Below are 14551 nucleotides of genomic sequence, written 5' to 3' on the forward strand. Positions count from 1 at the left end.
TTTTCTCACCTTAGCCCCAACCATGGTGGGGCTGAGGTAGTATAGATCTTCTATCTGTGAAAGTACCCTCCCTGGACCCTTCTATTTCGAATTACTGGATCTGCCACTGGAAATTACAACAAATATGTCATATTACAGTAGCTTGATGCCTATAAAATGATTTATAAAATTCACCAAACGTAAAATAAAAATTGGTAAGATATCCGTAGACCCCCACCGGGGCTCTAGACGGCCCCCCTGGCCCCCAGGCTAGATGCTCGCTTCGCTCGTATATTGGACCTCATGAAATGCACCCCCCCCCCACTTCAAAACGTTCCGCCGCCGTTGAGTGGTACTAGAATTCGTCCTTATACAAGTGATAAGATAATAATGCCATGGTGAACATACTGGACGTAGGTTATTTGTAGTAAATTATCTTGTGAATTTAGCCTGGGATATACATCTTGTATGATATATCACATACAAAACCTGTGCATTTTATATGAAATACTGTATGATAAAATTTGTTATTCCCATGTTTTAACCCATCTGTGAACAAATTGCTTTCGATAGCTTGTCTATACAACTATCTACGTAACACTTTTCAATTTATTACAACCCAAATACTCGTGAAATAACCAGGGTAACCAATTGAAGTTGTGGGTATACGAGGGAATTGGCAAAAACAATGGATTTTGCTGTGGGGGTGGCGGAGAATGGGGTGCTGAATCGATACCAAGCACTGACGATAAAATACTCCATGCCTGCTGCTCAGGTGCATCAGAAATGAACAATTTAACAAAGAAATCTGTTTTCTCAGCCTTGACCTCAACAAAGGATTTTTTCTGGTCTCAGCTAGAGCACAATATAGGTCCGCATCATTGGGACACTGTTGCACACTGATTTTATTTCTATATATCTCAGCAAGTAGCTATATGGGCAGGAGTGGCCCCAGCAAGAGCTGCTCAACTCCCGCTAAAATTGACTTAATAAGCGGTGGAACGTTTTCATAGTGTGTGTGTGTGGGGGGGGGGGGCACTAATATGATGAATTCGAATATGAATGGGTTCAAATTTTGGGGGTAGGGGCCAAAAGTTTTCCCAAAAACCCCGAAAAAAGGAAGGGGTGGGGATCAGGGGTCCTCCACCGGGAAAATTTTGATTCTTAGATGGTGGGAAATAAGCTTTCCCTATTTTAGGCTACGTGTCTATTAATGACTTAAGGACTTTAAAATCCTTCAAAATTCAAGGTTTTCCAACTCTTGAAAACGGTAAGGTAAACTTTCTCATTCTTATTATGTACAGTAAATAAAGAAAATGAGTAGGCTAGTACAGTAGTTGCATACCAATATTTTGAAACTGCGGATTCGTACCACTGTTGGGCAGGAGAATTCACACAGATCATCATCATCAGATAGAGAGAGCAGCTTAGCTCAGTCGGCTAATCTGGTGGTAGCCACTGTGTGTGCGTTGAACAGTAGAGATCTCTAGGTTCCTGGTTCAAATCCCATCGCTGCCTCTCCTTCAATTAGAGGGCTGAAATACAAGTTACATAGCGCACCGTCTTTCGGATGAGACAGTTAAGCCGTTGGTCCTGTGTGCATTTATGGCCCATGTGCACGTTAAAGAACACAGTACCCTCTTCGGAAAAGAGTAGGGGATTGTCTCCCGGTGTACTGTCCAATCACCACCCATAACCGTCGGAAGCATTTTGCAAGTGGTCCGGCCATTATGGTCAAAGCGGGGGGGGGGGGGGTCTAAACAAATTTTGTTGTAAAAGTTAGTAGGGTGCTGAGCATCCACTATCAGCCTCATCGTGGTTGTTGAACAACTTTTTTGCAACTCTGAATGCCCGGAAATAAATGCTGACAATTTGTAGAAATAAAATTAGCACGGAGATAGAGTCTATGTTGGAAATATGGTACCTCTGGATGCCTGTAAATACAAGCTGGCAAACCTGTATAGCCACCACCCCTCCCCAACCTGTCTATTGGCAGACAATGATTTAAAGTTAGTGGGGACTAAAGATATACCCACCTCTGCCCCATATGTTTTGGACTAAGGTGAGCAAATTTTGAAACTTAAGGCATCTAAATATAACTAAGTTATTGTTATGAAAATATGTAGTACAATATATACTGTACATCGTCATTTACTAAATTTATCTATATTGAAATATTTGCTCCCAGCGTACACTATATTCCATATTCTAAGTTTCGTGGCATAAATATATCCCCATATATTCATAAGGTACTCTCCCATATATAATACTAATAGGAAGATTTTTTTTAAAGGCCATCATATTCTTACTGGTATGACTCAGGAAGGTGGGTGTCGACTCACAAAATGCCCTCCCCCTCCACCTTTCAAAACAGATCTGTGCCCTTCCCTGGGTATGACATTAAACTCCATCGAGTCGTCGGATCCTGACGTATGTCTTAGTGACTGCTGTTTGTTTTTAGGTTGATTTATTATATAATTATCTTTGCGCTTATTTGTAATGCGTCTATTGCAATTTTCACTTTATCCTCTCAAACAGTCCTAAGAACGTTCGGAGTGCGCTACTTCACAGGGGATTGACCCCGCCGGAGTCATACGTAATTCGCATAACGGCTCCCCCCCCCCTTTCAAAATCCTGGCTACGTCCCTGTATCTACACGACGTGCAGTATTGAGAAATATTAACAATATGCAATTAATTAAATAGGCCTAGAACATATTCTATGAATACACATGATAAAGTATGCTATGAATTATCTATGGAAATACAGTAGGCCTCCTATGCCAACACAAATAACGTCGCGTACTGCTCGTACAATTTAATTTACACTTACCAAATTCAGTCTGAAGCATAATTAATTATTTATCCCACTCCAGGTCAGTTATACTATCACTTGAATTGTTGAAATGCTGTAATTAAATCCAGTCTTTTCTTCTGGTAGACCTTACAGCGATTATACTCAGACAGACCATGTAGATACCGCCATCTAACAGGTGATATAGACAGAGCACTAACATTCAACGGCTATCCAGCTTTTTTTGTAAAATGGTGGGGAGGGGCACAATGTTGTTAAATGTGGCTAGTTTTACAGGGGTTCAGTGGTCATACCGTGGAAACTTTGTTTACCTGGGTGCCCAGAAAAAATATTAAATAATGATGATGATAATGATGATGATGATGATGATGATGATGATGATGATGATGATGATGATAATGATGATGATGATGAAGATGAAGCTTTGTTTAAAGTGAGTCCAATTTGGAATCAATGGAAAATAAAATCCCCGGTAAGGGTGCAGGGAAAAAGCCCCGAGAAAAATCAGTAGTTTCGATTTGGTATACACTAATTAGGTTTGCTATATTTAGTCTTATAAAATAGTAATACTTCCAGAAAGCAAAGCTATATCTTCCCATTGAGCACGGGGACTAAAAAGTCATCGTACTAAATTAATTTTCAAATCCAATCAAAGACGTTATTATGATTGCTGTTCCCTAATACTGTAGTCTAAAAGTATAATTTTGGGATGGCCGAAAATAGCAACTGGCAATTATAGAGCCAAATACCACTCCCCAGCAAGGGGCAGAAACAGCATGCATGATGTGAACAAATTATGAAATTATGGCATCTGTGATACCCAAAAATAGCATCTGGCAACCAAGAATAGCAAGTAATCAGGGCTGACTTTATACGCATAAGCCTTGTGTGGTGACTAACCCCAACATTTCATACATAGTTAATTGTAATTATATGTTTATACCTCTAAACATTGTCAAAATTACAGAGACAGGGTGTAGACTTTTCTGTTATTTGCCATTGTCTCTTATTTGATATTTTTAATTGTAATATTTCTACCTTTAATGTAATAGGTCTATGTATGTAATATTTAATATTATGTGAAACTGAATTTTTATGTAATTTTATGTACCGTATTTTTAATCTTTAGACATTTATTTTTTATATCATCATGTATATTTCCTGGTTTTTTTTTTTGGTGTTTTGGGTCTTTAATATTTAAAAAAAATCCAAAAAAATAAAATATGTAACAATATTGATAAAAAGTGGTCCAGCCAAAGCCGGTGCGGTTCCGACGGCCCTGCCACCAGAAGGACCCCACTGGAAATAAGTCTTCTTCTAGACTTTCGTGGGCTATCCTTGGTGTTTACACCGAATAAATCCAATCCAATCCCATCATTGGAATATTTAGACAATGTTAGATTCCTACAGTAGTGGCAGGTGACAGATTTACTACTATAATTAGAGGAAGAATCTGATGGTGGAATGGGATGTGATGTTTATGAATTAAAATACATGACATGAAATTGAAAAACTAAAAAGAGGACATAACTAGACATAGGTATCGAAGTAGAGTTTCCAACAAGATGTGGACAAAATAAGAGAAAATTGGGAAGATATGTATGTATATTATAAAATATACAGTATGTTATCAGAATGTATAAAGATATTTTAAGTCAAGAAAGAAAACCATTGTACAATGCCTCATATAAATTAAAAACAGATGGCTTGACGCAAAATGAAAGAAAAATGGGAAGATATGTTGATCAAATCTTAAGTCCCTAAACTAATGTTTAGTCTCAGTCTATATGTGATTGTTACCATAGTGAGGACACTGTATTTTTCTACACCACTGTTTCATAATTTGTTTAATCATAAATGTATGTGGATTTATTTTGAGATGTATTATAACTGAATTTTATCTTATGATATTATTAACATTATTACATTTTAATTTTTCATTATACATTAAAATGTGCGTAGAAATGGTTGTTATGGTAATGACGTTTTCTTCTACAAACCACTGCATAAATTTCCAAAATTATTTTATATGGAAATTGAAAACCATATTGTGATGCAATATATGAAATTATATTTGAAATGGAGTATTAATGTTCTCGTATGATATTTATGTTTTATATATTTTAGTGGTAATGATTCACTGTTGGTCTGATAAAATGAAATAAATATTAATAAACATTTAATAAACATTTTTCATTAAACTTACAAGTTTTCATTAAGTTTGCTAGTAATGGTTGCTTTGGTGATTACCCAGTTTTAACATTATTATGTACACCTTTTTTACTTAATTGTCAAGACTGTATGATCAAAATCAACTGAAAAATTACAGATTTTGGAAGAACCATATGCAGATTAATGCTGTTTTTGAGCTAAGCCAACCGTCAAAATTAAATGCTCTATCAACCCGCCAAAACTGACCAGTAAAAGTGTTCGGTAAGACCTTTTGTTTACCCTAACAACGGGCCAAGCTGGCTGTTGGTATAGTACACGCTCCAGTGAACAGGGTTTGTCAAGCCTTTGTTCTAGTAAACCGTTAGTTGCTATGGCTACAATCAAAGATCGAAGCCAGAACGTTAAACCCGTCTTTGTAAAAGACGATGAAATTAGAGGGGAAAATGAAGATTTCCTAAAAGAAGGTGTTTTACTTTGCATTAAACGATGTCATCAACTGTGACCATCTAATAGGAGCCCAGAAAGTAAAAAACCTTTGGAGAATATATAGGCTGTAAGGTGCAAAGTGAGATACAGTTCATTAAAGTTCAGAATCAACGGAAAACTTTCCCGATTTCTGAATGGGGACCGAGCTGTGCTTGTCCAGCCATTTAAAGGACGTCTCCCAAGATTCCTCAAAATAAATAACTTTAATGCCAGGCTCTTTCACAAAGACCAGAAAGTAGAAATAACATGTTTCGAATGTGGATTAACAGGCCACAAAGTGAATGAATGCCCAATGAAGCTGAAACGCACAATATGTCACATGTGTAATAAAACCGGTCATGTTGCAAAAAACTGCAACGAAAACACACCGGAGCAAACGGTGGAGATAATGAAAGACGCAATCGATAGAGTAAAATTTATTAGCCAAGAGGAGTACTCATCTGCCGGTTCCAAAGAATTCAGCATTAGTTCAAAAGAAAAAAAGAAGTTAAAACAACGCGAAAAAAAAAACAAGCAGCAAAAAAAGAAAAAAGACAAGCACGAGAAAATAGAAAAACCCATCAAAAGGGATGAGACCAATTACTGACTTCGTCACCGCAGATAAGCCAGAAACATCTACAAATAGTAACGCTGATACTGCCACAACTGTCCGACACACATTTGCTGCTTCCAAAAGGAAAAAACTTTCAGAAAGTGGAGAAAAAAATGCGGAGAAGAAAGAAAAGAAATCGGATTCTGTAAATTAGTCTTGTTCGTCTGTTCCTTTGCTAACAGCGATACAATTTTCTACCGTATTTTGTATATAAAATAAAAATAAAAATACTTTAAAAAAAATTAAAATGAAAAGAAAAAAAAAATACTACTCTAAATTTAATTTCATTAAATGTTAGAGGTTTGAGAGATAATTAAAAAAAAAGGAAAATGTTTAAATGGTTAGAGGAGCAGAACGCAGACATTGTTCTGTTACAAGAAACGCATTTTGACAAAAAGTCAGTTTGTCTTAATAAGTTTTGGAAAGGAGAGGCACACCACAGCTTCGGGACAACTAACAGTAGAGGAGTCTCGATAATGATTAAGTCATGTTGTGATGCAAATGTTGATTGTAAATTTGTGGATGAAGAGGGTAGAATTTTAATCTTACGTTTACAGTATAATGGGAAAAATTAACCTAATTAATGTTTATGCACCAAACAACTATAAAGAAAGATCATTATTTTTTTTTAAATTGATAAGAAAATCGATCGACTTTGTAATGAAAAGGAAGAATACATAGTAATAGGAGGTGACATGAACTGTGTAGATCAAAGAAACAGCATACCAAATTATGATAATTCACCATTGGTGTTGAAAAAAAGTATACATAAACATAAATTATTAGATATATGGGGACATTGCCACAAAAACGACCCAATTTACTTGGACGAGGAAGAATATATACAGAAGACTTGACTATTGGGTTGTCTCAAACACTTTACATACAGGAGGCGAAATAATCCATACTGATATTTTGTATTTTGTTTGTATATTTACAGACCATCAGGCTATATCACTTAAAATGTTTAACGAACAATGTAAAAGAGGTCCAGGAATCTGGAAAATAAATAATAGTATTTTAGATGACAACCTATAGCCTACACATCAAATATAATAACAATTATCGAAAATTTGAAAAAAAAATGATTATAATTTAAATCCGGATCTCCAGTGGGAATACATGAAAGTTAAAATAAAAGAATTTTCATGTCAATATTGTGTTAAAAAAGAAAATAAAAAAAAGGAAGAAAAAGAGAAATTACTTAAAGAAGTCAATGACCTTACAATCAAGTTAAACATTGTCTTTGATAAAGAAATAGACACTGAACTAGAAAGTAAAACAAAAAGTTTAAACGACATTTATGCATTTGAGGCACGAGGTGCACAAATTCGTTCAAGAATAGAATGGTTTGAAAAAGGAGAAAAGAACAACAAATTCTTTTTAGGATTAGAAAAAAGTAATGCCAAAAGAAAACATATTACTCGTATACTAAAAGACAATGGTAAATATACGTCCAGATACTAATGAAATCTTAAAGGAACAAGTTAATTTTTATCGAAACTTATACTCAAACAAAAATATCCCTGAAGATATGGTTAATGCATATCTAAATAAAACGAATATTAAAAACCTTTCAGAAAATGAATCGAATAAATGCGAAGGCTAATTACAGTTGAAGAAAGTACAGAGGCTGTCTATAAAATGAAACTCAATAAAAGCCCTGGATGTGATGGCTTGAGTGTAGAATTTTATCTTTATTTTTGGGATTATATCAAAACCATTCTATGTGATGCACTAAATTATTGTTATATGAACAATAGGCTAAGTAATTCGCAAAAAATTTACAAGAAATTAAGAATCAACAATTATGGGAAAATAAATTCATAACTTTAGGCGGAAAATCATTGTATTTTAAAGCTTGGGTAGAAGCTGGGTATAAATTAATAAATGACATTATGATTGATAATAGAATATTAACGCCATGTGAAATAATTCCTACACTTTCCAAAAAAAACAAAAAACAAATGGGCTCATCCAATATATTTTCCTGATAAATGCTATTCCAAATGAATGGAAGATAATCATTTCATAAGGGTTAATTGATGTACCACATGATAAAAATATAAGCAATTCGCTGTTCAAAAAGGTAAACAAAGTTGGTGTTTACTATAATCACTTTATTTCTGAAATTGGTACAACTCCAATCACGCAAATGAAATGGGAAGTAGAGTTTAACACTGAAGTAATTAACTTGGACGAGGTATGGTACAATCAAGTGAAAGATATGAAACATATTACAAAAATTGCCCAGTTTAACTTTAAGCTTTTACATCGCATCCTACCTTGTAATAAAAGACTAAAAACATGGAGAGTAGTTACAAGTGATTTATGTGACAATTGTTATAAAGAAATAGAAAATTAACACCATATGTTAGTTCAATGTAAAAAAATTTAACCTGTGTGGAAAAGATTTAACGCAATTATTACTAAATGCGATTTTCCCGGAGTAGAATCAATAAACTGGTTTGACATTATTGTTGGAACTAAAAACAAAATTGTGAATGAACTTATGTCTCTACTTACATTCTCCATTTATAAAATTGGTTCACAAAGGAAAAAAGATAAAAAAAGAAAACTAAATCTTTCAGTTTAGAAGTTAAAAACCAAATTGAAAATGAGTACGCATGTAATAGCACTAAAGCCAGTATGAAATGGTCGAATGTAAAAGACAAAGTTATCGAGTCATTGGTGTAATGATGATGTTGTTTTTGTAGCAATTAAGGTTGTAAAGTTTTGAGAACGTTATAAAAACAACTTCTCAACATTATTATTATTATTATTATTATTATTATTATTATTATTATTATTATTATTATTGTTATTAATATTACTACTATATAAGACTGATATGGTAAACTATCTATACGGGTGTATATGTATGTTTGCGTGTATGTGTATTGGTGTAGGTGCTGTCTCTTATACACATCTAGATGTGTATAAGAGACAGACATTAAGTTAGCCCTAATGAAATAATCAATAAACAAAAAAATAAAATAAAATAAATATAAATATATAGATGAGAAAAAAGAAAAAAAGAAAAACTGACAACCTTTCAATTCTTAATTTACAACATGAAGTAATTGAAAATTATAAATAAAACTGAATATAAATTATAAAAAAAATCTATAATTAAATAACGATGCAAATAAATCAAGCAGGATATGTGTATATAAGCATGTGTGTATATGTTTATGTATATTAATTACTAGAAATTGCAAATTGCAAGTGAAGTGCTGCGAAGTACAACTGTATATAAATGTTCTTCGAACAAAATTATTTATGCGAGTCAAGTGAAAATAATGAATAATAAAACTATAACAAATAATATGAGACGCGACCCATATTATATTAGAACACTTCTCATTAAAGTAATAAAGTCGTAATTTTTCATTTTTGTCAAAAAGTGTCTATAGTGTGGTGAATTATGGTTTAGGTTTATTTAAATAAAGTTTTAAAATTTTCTATGTATGTGGACAATGTATTTGATTACCAAAGGTTACAATTTTTATTTTGAAGACTGCATGGTCTAGGAAGTGTACATTTTTTTATGGGGAAAGTTTCCAAGGGCGGGTTTTCTAGGGGCGAGTTGACTGCCAAAGAGGGTTGCCAAAGTGCGAGCCAGAGTGTTATTTGATCAAAACTGCGAGACATATCACAAGTGCCAGACATATCACAAGTGTGAGCCAGCGAGCCATGACGTCACGACAATAGATAGAGACGTTAACCAATTGTGCGAGGTATCGGTTGAGATTTGTGGAGTACAATTAAAAAAAAAACAACTATAGGTCTAATAATGAATTATTGTGATGTTAAATAGACAATGTTAGCTATCAAAGAGCGACGTTGTTTTTCAATGGAACCTTCGTCCCTTCAAGGCTAGGCTATACCATCCTAGCTAGTCTAGGCCTAGAGTAGGATAAGGCTAGCGCGACATGCGGACGTTGGTACGAGTAGGTTAGTCTACAAACGTCGCCTAAAGTAATTGATTTTACCCGGCAGAACGAAAGAAGGGAACTCCGCTTTTCAGTCGTCTTAACCACTCGTTTTTTGACAATGACCTTTTAGAGGTCAAATTGCTGTCCAGAATATGAATTGGTTGCTTCGCAGCTATAAGTTTATTTTATCGAGTGTTTTATTAAGAAACATAATTTCATGTCCTTATTTTACCTTATAATGTATTTTATTAACAAGTCATGAAATGTTTTATATTTCTGAATCTTAATACTTTATATAGAGGTATATCCTACATGTATTCAATGACATTATAATATATAATAGGAACCATAATCAATTATATTATGCAAAGTTATAATTGTTAAATTATAGAAAAAAATATAAAGCACTAATAGGTAAAAATTTATCAAAATAATAATTGTTTATAGAAATTTCATGTGATAGTGTACTTCGTGGTAGACACGTGAAGTTTTTATTATTTGTTTTTGCTTTACTTTCATGTAAATCCTGAACATAATGTTTATTGAACCTTAACAAAGAGTTAGTGAAAAAAAATGAAAACAAGGAAAAAAGAGAGAATAAAGGTGGGCTACACCCACGAAAGACTAAAAAAATAAAAAAATAATGAAGTTAAAAAATGTGTTTAAAAAAAATTACAGTCAGCCAATGTGGACTGATCCCTTTTAAGTGCAATTTTAGTATTTTAATTGGCAAAAAAAAAGAAAGAAAGAAATAAAGAAGGGACAAAGAAAGAAAGAAAAAAAGGGTAAAATCAAAATTAACAAAAAGAGAAATAAAAATAGATGAAATTCCCACGAAAGAGCGAAAAAAAAAACTATTCTGGAAAGTTTTATTTAGATCCATTTATAATTATTTTGAGATATTCAGGCCGGGAACATTAGCACTTTAAATGGCCCTCAATTCACAATAACCTAATTCGTCACAGAAATTTAATAATGTCCTCCTTGTAACTTAGTTTCCCGAAAATTTCATTCAGATCAGTTGATCAGATTTTTAAATGATTTGTCTAGGAAGTTTTCCTTCCCGATCGTCACATTATTAAATTTCGGTGACGAATTCGGTTGTTGTGAATTGAGGGCCATTTAAAGTGCTAATGTTCTCCTTGTAACTTTTTTCCCGAAAATTTCATTCAGATCAGTTGATCAGATTTTTAAATGCTTTGTCTAGGAAGTTTTCCTTCCGGATCGTCACTAAAATTTAATTATTTCTTCATTGGACAGTGACAAACTATTACAGAAAGTTTCATTTAGATCCATTGACCGGATTTTATAAATGTTCAGATCTGGGACGTTATGGTTTAACTGGAAAATTGTGCACCTCTCTGTACAATAAAGTCAGTTTTAGTCTGTAAACTATTATTGATTGAGGTCCAATGCTATTAAAAAAAATAATATAAAAGGTACAATATGTTAGTTTCTATTATTTTTTTGAGTTTACATTTCTCTTTGTCTCCCGCGTTCTAGAGCACAGTTGCGGTTCTAATTAATATTTGGCATGTCACAAGTTCTAGTGTGCTTTCAATGTATGTTGGGATTTTCACTGATTTTCATAGTTTATATTTATTCTTTTTCTACTTATTTTTTTGATTAAAATATGATAAGGGTTACCCTATTTAAACTTGAAATAAATTAAAATTCCATCTCGGAAGACATGTTCAGTTAATGAGAAAAATTAATACGAGTAACTGTGAAACAGCGAATCAAGTACAAGATGTTCATTCAAAGTATGGACATGAGTTTTTATCAGCAGGCTTGCCTCAGTCACATCCATCACGATACAATTTACCTACTTGGACGATAATTTCACAAGTGTGTAAAGGTGCCTATTGTAATATGATTCCTTATTGTCATGTATATGCTCCCATTCGGCACTACTGTATTCCATTAAAAACGTAGTAGGCCTACATCAGTCTCTTTACTTTCAACTACAAGAGTTATTTAGCTAATAAATAATTTATATATAAATACTAATAACAACAATGATGATAACGATGTCGACGTCAACGATAATGATGATTTTTTTTTACGGGAATTCACCCAAAACAAGGCTAGATGATGGTGACTTGTATAATAATAGTCAAATACAATCATGATAACGAGTATACAAGACACATTCCTAAGTAAATTAAAGAGAGTTGCTAAACGGGCTTGTAACTTTAATTCGATTTTAAAGTGCATTTTAATGATAATAATCTAGCCTATGTCAAACAACTATAATGTAAATTGAGAATCAGCAATTGTTTTCACTGTAGGCCTATAGATCTGCTGCAATCAGGATTCCGTCTTCAAGTGTTGAATGATATCGAAATTTAGTACCAACTTCTATTGCTGTTTCTCATTCGCCATCTCTCTACTTTTATTCGTAATTCAATATTAACGTCTCGTTCATTGTATTTTGGTTATATTTTATCATGACACAAGGCTTTCCAGAAATTGACAGTCATTACAGTTTTTGAATAAAGTTATACAATAAGCGATTATTAATATTTACGAGATATAATAAGCGATTATTAATATTTACGAGATATTATATTTGAGAGAGCAGCTTAGCACAGTCGGATAATCTGGTGGTAGCCACTGTGTGTGCGCTGAACCGTGGAGATCTCCCGGTTCAATTCCCATCGCTGCCTCTCATTGTGTTTCAGTTTGAGGGCTGAAATACAAGTTACAATAGCGCACCGTCTTTCGGATGAGACGTTTAAACCATTGGTCCCGTGTGCCTTTATGACCTATGTGCACGTTAAAGAACGCAGTACACTCTTCGGAAAAGAGTAGGGGATTGTGTCATGGTGTACTGTCCAATACCACCAGAACGACCCCACTGGAAATGAGTCTTCTTCTAGTAACTTTCGTGGGCTATCCTTGGCGTTTACACCGAATAAATCCAATCCAATCCAAATCCACGTTGATGAACCTTTACTGTATTTGTTTTTGCATTTTCTGTGGGTTGATATTGCCAAGTATGTAATTATATTCAATATACAGTTTTATATTTGTGTTTAAATTACTTTAATATTTTAAGCGTATTTCTTGGCAATGTGTGTATCCAGACAAAGAATTTAAATTTTATATACATTTGTATTTTATTATGAGCCTGTCAGTAAATTAATCTTTTTTGTAATAATACAGTAAATTTTGTTGTAAATTAGTAATAATCGTTTTTATATTTGTACACAGTTTCATTTGAGCGTCCTTAAAAATAAGAAATAATTCTATGTAAAAATATTTTTGTGATGATCGTACAGATAGTATGACTACGGTATTATCATTATATTAAGAGTTGTGTCTTGGACACGAAAATATTTTAAAAAAAATGATATAACGACTGTACTTGAGAATTATATAATAGTCGCAAACTTACGGAAAGGAGGACGAATACGGTTACGTCATCAAATTTTTAGAAAACTCTTCTTCTATATAGCATATATAGTAGCACATCTGTCATAAAGTAGGCGATTCGTGCTTTTTGTGTGAATTAAGCATAATAAATTTAGCTCTTACAGCATATTGTCAAGATGTTGCAGGCATGAATGACGATAATGTTAATGACATATTCGTTTCGTTATCGTTTTCGTAAGATTGCGAAATCTCCCTAATATTATGATCAGGGAACAGTGATTATAATTATGCAGGGCATAAGTACGATAATAGCGAACCGTTGCACTGTGTACCGTAGCGTACTGCAGTCAACGGCGCAATCGGACGGCCCTCATTGTCCGACGCTGGCGAGGTGTCGGAACAAAATATATTAATTTACTGAAACTCCCAGTTCATGATCCAAATAACGTTCATTTATTGATCGTCATTCCCTAAAATTACGCTTCTAGAAGTACAATTTTTGGCCATACAAAAGCCATAAAAACTTTACCCATGAACCATGATTTTATTCCAAGACCAGACGTACTGAGGTTAGTCGGCCCTTTGTCCAGACCCCCTTTCGGAACATTTTTGGAGCCACCTGATCTGGACCAGTGAGTAAAATACGTATACATTCTGGAGGTATACAGTAGTGTAGTAATTCACCCTATCTGGACGGTACGTTTTATTGATTTAGGCCCTAGTGTATGTTGACATGGCTGACTAATGAAAAAATGCCATCAAACAAAAACTATAATAGTAATAAATAATAATAATAATAATAATAATAATAGAAATAATAAAAATAATAAAAGTAATAATAATAATATAAATATTATAATTATTATAATAATTAAAATAATGATAATAATATAATAATATAATAATATAATAATAATAATAATAATAATAATAATGTATTAATTATTGCACGTTCCATTAAAATTATGTTTAAATGTGTATAAAACAGACATGAATACAAATCTACAATATAAAAGAGAAAATTAAAATTATGGGAAACTAAAATTCTGGGGAAAGCTAAAGCTCAACAGCATATTAAAAGTCAATCATATTGCTTCACAATAAAAGTTAAACAGTAAAATTCAAATCGGCAAGAAACATCATCACACTCAAGTTAAAATTCACATTAATCAGATCGGCAACAAGACAGAAA

The 14551-nt window shown here is 33.3% G+C and overlaps 1 protein-coding gene across 10 annotated transcripts in view; it reads right to left on the reverse strand.

Moving 5' to 3' along the window:
- The window catches only part of LOC117110909, a 79191-nt gene that overhangs the window by 52353 nt on the left and 12287 nt on the right, over positions 1-14551 (reverse strand). The window lies entirely within an intron of this gene.

Source organism: Anneissia japonica, unplaced genomic scaffold (genome assembly GCF_011630105.1).
Source record: "Anneissia japonica isolate Jap-2015-1 unplaced genomic scaffold, ASM1163010v1 scaffold277_len1293397_cov203, whole genome shotgun sequence".
Lineage (NCBI taxonomy): Eukaryota > Metazoa > Echinodermata > Crinoidea > Comatulida > Comatulidae > Anneissia > Anneissia japonica.